Source organism: Pristis pectinata, chromosome 5, assembly GCF_009764475.1.
Source record: "Pristis pectinata isolate sPriPec2 chromosome 5, sPriPec2.1.pri, whole genome shotgun sequence".
Classification (NCBI taxonomy): Eukaryota; Metazoa; Chordata; class Chondrichthyes; order Rhinopristiformes; family Pristidae; genus Pristis; species Pristis pectinata.
In genome coordinates, this window is record NC_067409.1 from 9,097,148 (window position 1) to 9,110,958 (window position 13,811).

Genomic DNA, 13,811 nt, shown 5'->3' on the forward strand with positions numbered 1-13,811 from the left:
TCTCTCCATAACTCAGTCCTTCAAGTCCTGGCAACATCCTCATAAATCTCTGCATTCTTTCCAGCTTAGTGGTATCTTTCCTATAGCAGAATTAGTGCTTCAACAATGGTTGGAAGAAACACTAAATATAGAAGGGAACAGAATAAAATATGGATGGGGATTTCAGTGTCCAAAAATGGTTTGGTATCTTTACTACTGATCAAGCTAGCTGACATAGCTGTCAGTCTGGGTCCACAATAGATAATAAGGAAGTTAATATGAGAGATAAACTACTTGCGTTTCTTCATCTGTTGCAGGTATATCTGTCCATAACAGCGTTGGTAGAAGTAACCACCAGAAAATTCTCAAGGAGACAAAGTCTCTTATTCACATCAAGGTATCTTCCATTGTATTGTGTGGCACTCGGTTTATTCTAAGTCGGATAGATGTAGAAATACATATGGCTTAAAACTGGGCATCCACTAGTTGCTGTGAACAATCCACTGTAGCAAAAGTAAATGCCATCACAATTCGTGACTTCATGGCTTGGTAAATCCCTCAGTTTGTTGTTTCAGTTAAGTCCTGGGTCAATATGGAAGACCATGTTGGGAGCAGCATCAGGTATATCTAAAAATATAGAACCAGACTTTTGGCCCACAATGTTTGCCAAAAGGCCTGGTGCAGCTGTAACTTAGAACTACATGCATGCTAAACAGCATAGATTAGATGAATCAGATGAAAACTGTGGTTTTGTTTCTAGCTGTGAATGATTGTAGTTAATTATGCAAAGAAGGCTCTAAAAACATCCTCGACGATGGCAAGGTGCAGCACACGTGTGCTAAAGGTCAAGCCGAAGCATTCAAAACCACATTTGTTGAGAAGTTCCTCCTGAAGTCTCTCAACATCGAGAAACCATTATAACCAATTCAATTTACCCCACAGAATTCTGAAAAATGACTGACAGCCCTGGGTATAGCAATGGTTATGGGAACAGCTTGCATCCGTGTTTTACAGAAGGCTTTCCTCCAGAACTACACATGGCTCTGGGCAAGCTGTTCCTGTACATGCACCTTGATGGCATCTACCCAATAATGTGGAAAATTGCCCATAGAAACCAGGGTAAATCGAAAGCTAATTACTACTCATCAGTCCACAGCAAAGTGATGTAAGACACACACAGGCTATCAAGAAACACTCACCAATAATCCCCCTTCTGATGCCCAGTTTAGGTTTTGCTACCACCCTCTGGCTCTTGACCTCATGGTAGTCTTATTCTAAACATAAACTAAAGAGCTGGATTTCAGAAATGAAGTGACACAATTTCAGAAGTGACCACCCATTTGCTGTGTATGGCATCAAGGAGTCCTAGCAAAACTAAATTGATGGGTGTACCTACTTATTATGACACTGAAGGAGGCTATTCAGTCCGTCATGTCATGCCAGTCCCCAGCAGAGCAACCCCATCATTCCATCCCCCTTCTTATCTCCCTTACCCCTGCAACCTATTCTCTTTCACATACCCATGAACTCCCCTTGATTTCTCTTACCACCCACCAAGACAAGGGGGTAATTTATAGTAGCTGATTAACATAGTGGCATGTCATTGGGATGTGGGACAAAACTATTTGTACCCAGGGAAAACACAGGGAGAACATGTAAATTCCACATACAGTGCCCACGGTCAGGATCAAACCCAGGTCCTTGGACCTGTGACACAGCAGTGCTAACTACTGTGCCACCATGCTGCAAATGGAAAATCAAGTGGAAATAACTTAAATGGTTGGAGTAATATGTTGCACAAAGGAACATGATGTGGTTGTTGGTCAATGAATCCAGCCTGAGAACATCACTGCAGGAGTTTCTCAGGGCTGGGTCCTGCAATCAACCATGTTCATCTGCTTCATCAGTGAGCTTCCTTCCAACATAAGGTCAAAAATGAGAAATTTACTGATGATTAAACTATATTTAATTCTATTCACAACTCCTCAACAAATAACGACGTCCATGCATGCATAGAGCAAGACCTAGACATTAAAGTGTTGGATGATTTGTGGCAAATAACATACATGCCACTAAAGTGCCAGGCAATGATGATCTGCAAAAATGAAGACTCTAACCACCTACCTTTAATATTAAGTGGCATTATCATCACTGAGTTCCCCACCTTCAGCATCAGGAGAGTCACAATTGATCAGATATTCAGCTGGACCAGCCAGTATGATAACTACAAAAGCAGGTCAGACGCTGGGAATTCTGCAGTGAGTGACTTACCTCAGCATTTTAATTGTCAGCAATACAGAAGTCAGGAGCATGATGGAATACCTAACCCAATTCCAACAACACTTAAGAGGCTGAACAGTACATAGAGCAAAGCAGCATGCTCGATTGACATTTAAATATTCATTCCAGAGGTTTCTGGCTTTAAGGTGATTCAGACAAGTTGAATAGTGGGCAAGTATATAGAAAGGTGGAAAATGTGATGTTATACATTTTGGGAGGAAAAACAGGCAGAATATTTAAAGGGTGAGAGATTAGAAGATGTTGATGCACATCATGGAAATGATTTGGATGAAAATGTAAGTGGGCTGATTAGTAAGTTTGCCGCTGACACAAAAATTGGCAGAGTTGTCGCTAGGAAGTTTGTAACAGGATATAAATCAGATCGAAATATGGGCAGAGAAATGGCTGATGGAATTTACTCTGGACAAGTGTGAGATGTGGAACTTTGGGAGGTCAAATGTAAGAGGAAAGTAAATGGCAGGGCCCTTAAGAGCATTGATGTACAGAGGGATCTTGAGGTGTAAGTCCACAGCACCCTGAAAGTGGCAACACAAATGGACAGGGTGGTAAAGAAGGCATATGGCATACTTTCTTTCATTGGTTGGGCATTGAGTATAAAAGTCAGGAAGTAATGTTGCAGCTATATGATACTTTGATTTGGCCACATTTGGAATGTGTGGTTCTGGCTGTTGCATTACAAGAAGGATGTGGAAGGGGTTTGGAGAGGGTGCAGAAGAGGTTCACCAGGATGTTGCCTGGACTAGAGTATTAGGTATAAGGATAGGTTGGATCCTATTTGAATTGTTTTCTCTGGAGAATCAGAGGCTGAGGGGATACCTGATAGAAGTATGTCAAATTATGAGAGACATAGATGGGATATATAGTCAGAGTCTTTTTTCCATTTTGGAAATGTCAAATACTAGAGGGTATAGCTTTAAGGTGAGAAAGGGAAAATTTAAAGGAGATTTTCAAGGCAAGATTTTTACACAGAATGTGGTAAGTGTCTCGAATGTGCTGACAGGGAAGGTGGTGGAAACAGATATGATAGCAACGTTTAAGTGGCACTTAAACAGACCACGGATAGGGAGGTAACAGAGGGATTTAGACTATGTGCAGGCTGATGGGGTTAGTTTAAACTGGCAACATGGCCAGCACCAAAGATCCTTTTCCTTTGCTGTACTGTTCTATGTTCAGGAGGACCTGGCACGAGGACCTGGCACAGCAGTCACTGAAAGCAAACCTGCAGCTGCTGCAAGCAGTTAAGAAGGCAAATGGTATGTTGGGCGCAATTACAATAGGTTTTAAACATAGGAGCAAGAAAGTCTTGCTACAATTGTACAGAGCCTTGGCCAGACCCTACTTGGAGTTCTGTGTGTAGATTTGATCCTACTTACCACAGAGAGTGCAGCGAAGGTTCACCTGACTTAATTCCTGGGATGGCAGGACTGCTGTGTGAGGAGAATTGGGTAAAGTAGGCCCGTATGCACTAGAGTTTAAAAGAATGAGAGGAGATCTCACTTGAATGTACAATATTCTGCCAGGGCAAGACTGGATGTGGGGAGGATGTTTCCCTTAGCTCAGGTATCGAGAAAGAAGGTCACAATCTCAGGATATGTAGTAAGGCATTTAGAACTGAGATGCAGAAGTAGGTGAACCTGTGGAATTTACTACAGAAAGTCCATGGAGACCAAATTAATTGAATATATTTAAGAAGGAGACAGGTAGTGTTCTACCATTTACAAAGTGCACCGTAGTTTCTTTCTGGGTTATTCTGACGGCACCCCCCAAACCCACAACCATGAAAGACAAAGCAGCAGGTGCACAGGAAGTTCAGCACTTGCAGATTCCTCTACAAGTCGCACACAGTCTCGACTTGGAAGTATACTGCTGTTCCTTCAACATTACTGTGTCTATTTCCAGGAACTCTCTACCCAACACATTGGAGGACCAGTCTGATTAAACCTGCAGTAGAGTTTGTTTTATATAAGCTTCACAAAATATATTTGGAACTATCGACCTCAAAAGCATTGGAAGCAGAGTCTCTGAATATTTTAAAGGCAGAAGTAGATAGATTCTTGACAAGCAAGCAGGTGCAAAGTTATCATGGGTAGGTGGGAATGTGGAGTTGAGGTTACTTCAGCTATGATCTAATTAAGTGGTGGAGCAGGCTCGAGGGGCTGAGTGAACTGTTCTTGCTCCTAAGTTGTATGTTACACAAGACTGAATAGATCTGGATTTGGTCCCTGACTGTCCCCACTCATCTGGGCTACAATGTGGACGTCCAATGAAATTGATGCTCTGCAGCTGGAAGGTGTTAAGTGAGGTGTAACAATTCCACTGTGGTGACTAGGCCTTGATGACATATTGTTGAGGACGTGCACGATAATGGCCTGGCAATTTTTGACAAGCAGCAATAACTGGGGGTGGAGCTTTGCCTCCTGCCAATTTTGGAGGCTTTTATTTTTACCATTTGATATTCAGAGACATTCAACAATGATTTTATTTGTAAAACAAAATAATAAGTTAAAACTATTTTTTTTTTACCTTGTAATTTTTGGCTAAGACATTCTCATTATAATGAATGGGATTTCTGCTCGTGCTCTAGGTCCAAGCAAAGCTTGGAATTTATGTCAAGTGGAATAACCGATATCAAATTACCTGCTGAGCATACAGAAAGCATAGTAGTACCTTTGCATTTCAGTAGGCTCTTGGATGTATCAAAACTGATGCTGATTTTAAAAATGAAAATCAATAATGTTGGACGATTATCTCAGATAATCTCAGAAGATCAGACAGCATCTATGGACGAAGAACCAGAGTTAACATATCAGATTGATGACCTTTCATCATCTAATTTTACAAAAACTTTATTTGAGAAGAATAATGAAGTTGAGCATGTCTATAGCATTGCTGTGAGGGAGAATTTCTGAGTTTTTTCTTCACCTGATGCCATCTTGATTTTAATTTTAAAACCTGCTCAAGTAAATAATTTATTGAAATAAATTCAAATTATATGCAATTTTAAAACAACTGTAGGTTTATTTTCTGGCTTCTTGTCCTGAACATATTTCATGTGCTGTTCTGACATTGTCAGCACTTATTTTACTCTTCTCCAGCCTCTCCTGTCCAATATGCTGTAGCTTTCTTTTATAGTTTTCCGTATTTCCTCTGACTTCCAGTATTTGTTGAAATTTTTGCTTCCACTGTTCCTGTTCTGTAATGATTTAGTTGTTCAAAGAATATTTGTTTAAAATTATTCCCATGAGAGGAATGATTGAGAATTGTATTCATGTGTAAAATAAATTTGTTTTAATGAAACAAAAGTCTACTAATTACTGTGGAAGTGTATTTAAAATGTGTTTTCTCTGACAGTATATTAAATTTTTTATGCATTAAAGGTAATTTTTCTCAGACTGGCCTTGGCCAAACTGTTGGAAAATTTACTGCTCACCCTTGTTAAGTTTTGGAAATTTCAAATTAACCCTTATTATGATTAATCCTTATTGTGGATGAGCACTTTAATTGCCAGAACACTGTTGGCTCTCAGACCAAGTGCTGGTAAATGGGATTAATATACTGTACATAGCTATTTGATTGTCAGCATGGACATGGTGGACCGAAGGGCCTGTTTCTGTGCTCTATGCTTTGAACTTCTTGTCATGGGGAACTGGCAAAGAAGAGGAGGTGAGGCATGATCATATCGAACACACACCAGGGTTCATTGAGGGGTCAGCAGTGGAAAGGGTGTTCCTGGGTGTCAACATCTCAGAGGATCTAGGGCCCAACACATTGATGCAATCATGATAAAGGCACGCCAGCAGCTCTACTTCATTAGGAGTTTGAGGAGATTTGGTGTGTCACTGAAGACTCTTGCAAATTTCTATAGATGTACAATGGAAAGCATTCTGAGTGGTTGCATCACCGCCTGGTATGGAGGCTCCAATGTGCAGGATTGAAAGAGGCTGCAGAGGGTTGTAGACTCAGCCAGCTTCATCACGGGCACAACCCTCCCCACCATTAAGGACATCTTCAAGAGGCGATGCCTCAAGAAGGTGGCATCTGTCATTAAGGACTCTCACCATTGGGCAGGAAGTACAGGAGCTTGAAGACCCACACTCAGTGTTTCAGAATAGCTTCCCATCCACCATCTGATTTCTGAACAGTCCATGAACACAATCTCATTATTCCTCTTTTACACTATTTATTTATTTTAGTAACTTATAGTAATTTTTATGTTTGCACTGTACTGCTGCCACAAAGCAACAAATTTCACAACATAGGTCAGTGATAATAAACTTGATTCTGATTCTGAATGGTGGAGCAGGTAGTAGGGGCTAAGTGGCCTAATCCTGCTCCTATTTTCTTATGCTCTTATGTATGTTCGTGTACACAAAACAGATAACTAGCTCCTAAAAAAACGTCTGTAATCATAAGTAACAACATAGCGAGAAAATCCATTTTCTTCTGGAGAAAAATGTGACCACCTTAATTTGTAATTTTGGGTGGAAAAATTCAATGTACCCACCAAACTTGGACAATGCTTGGTATATCAAATCTATTTTGAGATTGGCAAAATAAAAAAAAGGATTGGAGCTGGATTCAGAACCATAACTTGAGTTCTGAAGATTGCTATGCTGCTACAGAAACAAAAAGAAAACCTAAATAGTTCAATCTCCATGTCAAAAGATTCAGGTAAGTGGGGAAAATGCTTTACTGAACAGTTTTGATTTAAAATATCATTTGATTTATGAAATATCAGAAGTGTCCACCCATTAAACCACACCATAGTGGGGTTAAAAAGATATTCTGTGTTAATTTTTGGGAGAAGGTACTCACCAAAGTAAGTAACTCAGAGTCTGAAACTGGAGAAATTAACTCCTAAACTTGAAAACTTTTTTAAATTCCATGTTAACACATTAGCCAGCTTGCTACATCCCCACAAGGGAGTGAGAATCAACATTTTTGTTCCTGTTTTCACATTAAGGTCACATATATTCAGGATTTTTTTCTCTGTGGGTGAGTCTCAGTAGCTGTAGCCCACAGCTGCTGAGCTGTTGAACAAAGTGCTGATCAAATTGACCTTTATAAAAATGTTTTTCAGTACCTCATGGAAGTACTGTGATCTTAACAAAGAAATATTGTTAATTTATATTCTTCCCTACACGTCCTTAATAATTGCAAAACACTTCAAAGCCAATTAGTCACTCTTTTAATGGTAGTCACTGCTTTATTATTCTTTGTAATAGCCAGTTTATGTACAGCAAAGTCCCATTTATGGCCATAAAACTAATCAACAGTTGATCAGTTAAGTAGTTTTGATTGAAGGAGAGGCATTGGCAATGATACCAGGGAATTTTTTTGTGAATAGCCTCAGGAACTTTTATGAACAATCAGACTTGGTTAAATGGGTCTCTTTGGAAAGATGGGAGAAATTGGAGTGAAAACTAGGTAAAAGCCCATAGCCTGTTCATAATGTTAACTTTTATGCAAGCCACATGTCCATTATCCTATTAATATCATACAACAGCCTGTTGTATATAGTGTCTAAAGACTTAACTTTGAAGTTATCCTAAATGCAGTATATAGTAACCCATGCATTAGTCTACATGTCACACTGTACATGAAACCATGTTTGTGTTTTTCTGAGTTATTGTTTAAAGCTTTCATAACATGGCAGTTTCAATTCAACATTGTCTTTAATTTGTGAAGAGTTTTCTTTGCTTTGAATTCTAATTTTTTCATTAATGTAAACCACTCCTTGGAAAAAAAAATTGTTTCACATTTGAATTTTAATGTGGCTTACACCCAGTTCTGTGCTGTACTCATGTGCGATTGGACAATCTGACTTTTTTTTCAATGGATTCGAACAGAACCTTCAATTCAGAAAAGTGGTCAGTTACAGATTCCTCAGTAGAACAATGCAACCATTACAAAGATGCAGATTTCTAATATATTGCGCCTGGTGGTGAGTGGATGTCTTGGCAGTGTTCAATAATGTAGAATTGTTTCTATTTGTTTAAGGTCCAGTGCATTCTAGAAAGTTCAATAGCTAGTGAAGTGGTTCGAAAGAAAGATCTGCAACTCAGCAGTATTATTTCTTCACTTTTAATGTGTGGTGGTAAGTTATACATTTTTCTGTCTGTTAACATCTGGATAAGGTGTAAAATATACTATAATGCAATGTTGTGAATAAATGAGATTTGTAAGTGTGGCATTTGGTAGGAATGTTATGTTTAAAAGTACTCAGTTAATTTTTAATGGTAATGTGAGTAAGTAAGCTTGAAATACTGTCAATTATTAGCATCCTTAATAATTTATTTGATCTTTCTATCTAAATGGAATGTTATTAAATCCTATCTTCTGCATGTCCATTCCAAGCTCACTCTATTATTTGATGCATCTTCTGCTTCCTCAGCACTATTTCCACTACACTGCAAACTAGCCAGTTCCTTTCCTGACTCCAGTATTAGCTTATACTGTTAAAGGTTCTCTCTTTTTGCCTCTTGTCTTTCTCTATATCCAATCTATCACTCTTATTCTCCCTTTCTTTAAAGAAAAAACTTTTGACCCACTCCATCACCTTGTCCCCCAAATCAATGTCTCTCTAACTGCATTTCACAGTTGCTACTATGTCAAAACTGCTCATGCAAAGTCACAAATGATATACTTTATGACTGTCCATCAGTCCCAGTCTGTCTGCTACCTTTGACACAACCAACCATATCATCCTCCATTGCTGTCCAGCTCACCTGGTATTTATCAAGTCTTAAGTCAAAGAATCACCAGCAATGATTTCCTGCTCCAGCACAGCTGCCCCTGATATCTCTCAAAGAACTATCCTTACCAGGAAGATATTTAATTGGGGAAGGGCAAATTATGAGGCTATAAGGCTAGAACTTGCGAGTGTGAATTGGGATGACATTTTTTTTAAGGGAAATGTACTATCGAGATGTGGTCGTTGTTCAGGGATCTCTTGCAAGATGTTAGGGATAAACTTGTCCCGGTGAGGCAGAGAAGGAATGGCAGGTTGAAGGAACCATGGGTGACAAGAGGTGGAATAACTAGTTAGGAAGAAGAAGGCAGCATACATAAGGTTTAGGAAGCAAGGATCAGATAGGTCTCTTGAGGAATATAGGGTAGCAAGGAAGGAACTTAAGAAGGGGCTGAGGAGAGCAAGAAGGGGAAATGAAAAGGCCTTGGCGAGTAGGGTTAAGGAAAATCCCAAGGTTTTTTTCACTTATGTGAAGAGCAGAAGGATGACGAGAGTGAAGGTAGGACTGATTAGAGACAAAGGTGGGGAGGTGTGCCTGGAAGCTGTGGAAGTGGGTGAGGTCCTCAATGAATACTTCTCTTCATTATTCACCAAGGAGAGTGGCCTTGATGATGCTGAGGACACTGTTGGTAAGGTTAATGTTCTGGAGCATGTAGGCATCAAAAGGGAGGATGTGTTGGAGCTGTTAGGAAATATTATGAGAGATAAGTCCCCGGAGCCTGACGGAATATTCCCCAGGCTGCTCTGCGAGGTGAGAGAGGAGGTTGCTGAACTGTTGGCTAGGATCTTTGAGTCCTCGTTATCCCCGGGAATGGTACCGGAGGATTGGAGGGTGGCAAATGTTGTTCCCTTATTCAAAAAAGGTAGTAGGGATAGTCCAGGGAATAATAGACCAGTGAGACTTATGTCTGTCATTGGCAAGCTGTTGGAAAAGATTCTTAGAGATAGGATCTATGGGCATTTATAGAATCATGGTCTAATCAGGGACAGCCAGCATGGCTTTGTGAAGGGCAGATCATGTCTCACAAGCCTGATAGGGTTCTTTGAGGAGGTGACCAGGCAGATTGATGAGGGTAATGCAGTAGGTGTGGTCTACATGGATTTTAGTAAGGTATTTGACAAGGTTCCACATGGTAGGCTTCTTCAGAAGGTCAGAGGGCATGGAATCCAGGGAGGCTTGGCCGTGTGGATTCAGAATTGGCTTGCCTATGGAAAGCAGAGGGTTGTGGTGGAGGGAGTGCATTCAGATTGGAGGGCTGTGACTAGCGGTGTCCCACAAGGATCAGTTCTGGGACCTCTACTTTTCATGATTTTTATTAATGACTTGGATGAGGGGGTAGAAGGTGGGTTAGCAAGTTTGCAGTTGACACAAAGGTTGGTGGTGTTGTGAATAGTGTGGAGGACTGTTGAAGATTGCAGAGGGACATTGATAGGATGCAGAGCTGGGCTGAGAGGTGGCAGATGGAGTTCAATCCGGAGAAGTGTGAGGTGGTACACTTTGGAAGGATAAACTCCAAGGCAGAGTACAAAGTTAATGGCAGGATTCTGGGTAGCGTGGAGGAGCAGAAGGAGCTAGGGGTTCATATCCACAGATCCCTGAAAGTTGTCTCACAGGTGGATAGGGTGGTTAATAAAGCTTATGAGATGTTAGCATTCATAAGTCGTGGGATCGAGTTTAAGAGCCGTGAGGTAATGATGCAGCTCTACAAAACTCTGGTTAGACCACACTTAGAGTACTGTGTCCAGTTCTGGTTACCTCATTATAGGAAGGATGTGGAAGCGTTGGAAAGGGGGAAGAGGAGATTTACCAGGATCTGCCTGGTTCAGACAGTATGCATTATGAGGAGAGACTAAGGGAGCTAGGGCTTTACTCTTTGGAGAGAGGGGGGATGAGAGGAGACATGATAGAGTTATACAAAATATTAAGAGGAATAGATGGAGTAGACAGCCAGCGCCTCTTTACCAGGGCAACAATGCTCAATACAAGAGGGCATGGCTTTAAAGTAATGGGTGGGAAGTTCAAGAGAGATATCAGAGGGAGGTTTTTTACCCAGAGAGTGGTTGGTGCATGGAGTGCGCTGCCTGGGGCAGTGGTGGAGGCAAGTACATTGGTTAAATTCAAGTGATTGCTAGATAAACATATGGAGGAATTTAAAATTGAGGCATATATGGGGGGAAGGAGTTAGATAGTCTTAGGCGAGGTTTAAAGGTCGGCACAACATTGTGGGCCAAAAGGCCTGTATTTTGCGGTACTGTTCTATGATTCTATGATTTCTCATCCACATACTGCTCATCAGTAAGATTATCTGAAAGTGGTATGAATTTCAACATGTAAACAGATGTCACCCAGCTCTCTTGACCTTTTGCTGTCTCTAAATTGCCTTTCTTCTTGCTTGAGATCTAGTAATGGATGAACAAAAATGACTTCAATTGTCATTGTTCTTTGTACCTGCTGTTGTAAAAACTCTAATTTAATCTACGATTAACTCCGAGTTTTGTTCCAAGGCTTTATTTTACATGGTACCATGGAGAGTAGGCAGTAATCTCCACTGTCACCCAGACTAACATACAGAAGGTTACAAGCTTATTTTATATGTAAAAACAACAGCTATATCACGTGACTATTCCAGTTACGGTTGTTACACACTTAAGAACTTAATCAATGTATCACATAGATCAAGATAAGACAAAGAACAACACCAATCAGTTCCCCTTATCAGTGCACTCAAGGCTGACCTCTCAAGGCTGACCTTGCACCCTGTTTATTTCAAAGTCTGGTTTCAGCAGTCTTCTGCAGACCTTCTGGCTCCAAGCCAAGATTTACTGTTGACTGCAAACATAGTTCTCTTATACAAAGTCAAATATCGCATCAGCCTCAGTACAGTCAAAAGACACCATTTATCCTTCTACACCTGCCAAAGGTTACCCAGCCAATGACTTCCTAGAAACTATCTGAAATAGTTGAGTCACTGCTCATGTGTCACTTCGATTTGACATGAGTTTCAAACTGAATATTTGCACCACTTAGATAATCTGCTCCTATCTCAGTAACATTTGAGTTCCTTTTACTTAATCTTGTGGTTTCATTATTCCAGTGTACTCTTGACTGGGCAGCACAGTGGCGTGAGAAATAGAGCTGCTGTTATCCTAAGGGCACTGGTATCGATATTGGTTTATTATTGTCACTTGTACTGAGGTATGGTGAAAAACTTGTAAACTATTCCTACAGATCAATTCATTACACAGTGCAATGAGGTAGTACAGGGTAAAAACAATAACAGAATGCAGAGTAAAGTGTCACAGCTACAGAGGAAGTGCAGTGCAGGTAGCCAATAAGGTGCAAGGTCATAACAAGTTAGATTTGAGGTCAAGAGTCCAACTCATAAGGGAACCATTCAATAGTCTTATACCAGCGGGATAGAAGTTGTCCTTGAGCCTGGTGGTATGTGTCCTCAGGTTCCTGTATCTTCTGCCTGGTGGGAGAGAGAATGACCCAGGTGGGCGGGGTCTTTGATTATGTTGGCTGCTTCACCAAGGCAGCGAGAGGTATAGGTACAGAGTCCATGGAGCGGAGGCTGGTTTCCATGATGTGCACGGCTGTGTCTACAGCCCTCCGCAGTTTCTTGTGGTCCTGGGCAGAGCAGTTGCTATACCAAGTCGTGATGCTGTCAAAGTCGACCTGCGCTTCTTGAAAGAATCAGACAACAGCAGAACCAAAGAACTTACGATAAATGCTTTATTAGCTTTCGCTAGTGGGAGTGGGAAAATACAGAGACAGAGTAAACTATGTAACATTAACTCTATACCGAAACCCACTCAAAAGCTCGGCTACAGCATATTTTTATACCCTTTTTCGTGGGAAAGCTAGGTGAGAAACTACTCTTACACAGGCAATTGTTTACATAAAGTTTCGAACATAACAAGATATAGGTAAAAAAAACACTTCTTCCCACTTGCACCTGCTATTAAAACTAGACATAACTAAATCAAACCATAATGGATCGTTCTTTACCTTGAGAACCCTTTCACAGTGAGAACCATACTAACAAGCATACTATTAACCCTTACACTGCCAGTCGTTAACCCTTGCGTTCCCAGCTATCTTTCACAATATATCCAGATAGGATGCTTTCTATGGTGCATCAATAAAAGTTGGTGAGTGTCAAAGGGGACATGCCAAATTTCTTTAGCCTCCTGAGGAAGTAGAGGCGCTGGTGAGCTTTCTTGGCCATGGCATCTACGTGGTTGGACCAGGATAGGCTATTGATGATGTTCACTCCTAGGAACTTGAAGCTCTCAACCCTGTCAACCTCAGCACCATTGAAGTACACTGCCCCCTTTCCTGAAGTCAATGACCAGCTCTTTGTTTTGCTGACATTGAGGGAAAGATTGTTGTCATGGCCCCATGTCATGTCACTAAGGTCTCTATGTCCTTCCTGTACTCCGACTCATTGTTATTTGAGATGCGGCCAACTATGGTGGTATCATCTGCAAACTTGTAGATAGATTTAGAGCAGAATCTGGCCACACAGTCATGAGTATATAGGGAGTAGAGTAGAGGGCTGAGGACGCAGCCTATGGGGCACCAGTGCTGAGAATAATCATGCTGGAGGTGTTGCTGCCTGTCTTCACTGATTGCAGTCTGTTGGTCAGAAAGTTAAGGATCCATTTGTAGAGGGAGGTGTACTGATAAGTAGGTTAATTGTCTACTGTAAGTTATCCAACGTGTAGATTGGTGGTAGGAGAATCAGGCTAGGGTTAATGAGATTATGAGACAGGT

General features: G+C 40.9%; 1 protein-coding gene across 2 annotated transcripts in view; it reads left to right on the forward strand.

Moving 5' to 3' along the window:
* Positions 1–321: 321 nt before the first annotated feature.
* Positions 322–13,811, forward strand: part of gjc2 (gap junction protein gamma 2) — a 125,272-nt gene continuing 111,782 nt past the window's right edge. Inside the window, exons 1-2 of one of the 2 annotated variants that reach the window (XM_052015458.1) lie at positions 322–376; positions 8,281–8,377. The gene's annotated coding sequence lies outside the window, so the exon portion shown is untranslated. Of the gene's footprint in view, positions 377–8,273; positions 8,378–13,811 lie in introns of those variants that run through there. The other variant, XM_052015457.1, reaches the window with a different exon arrangement.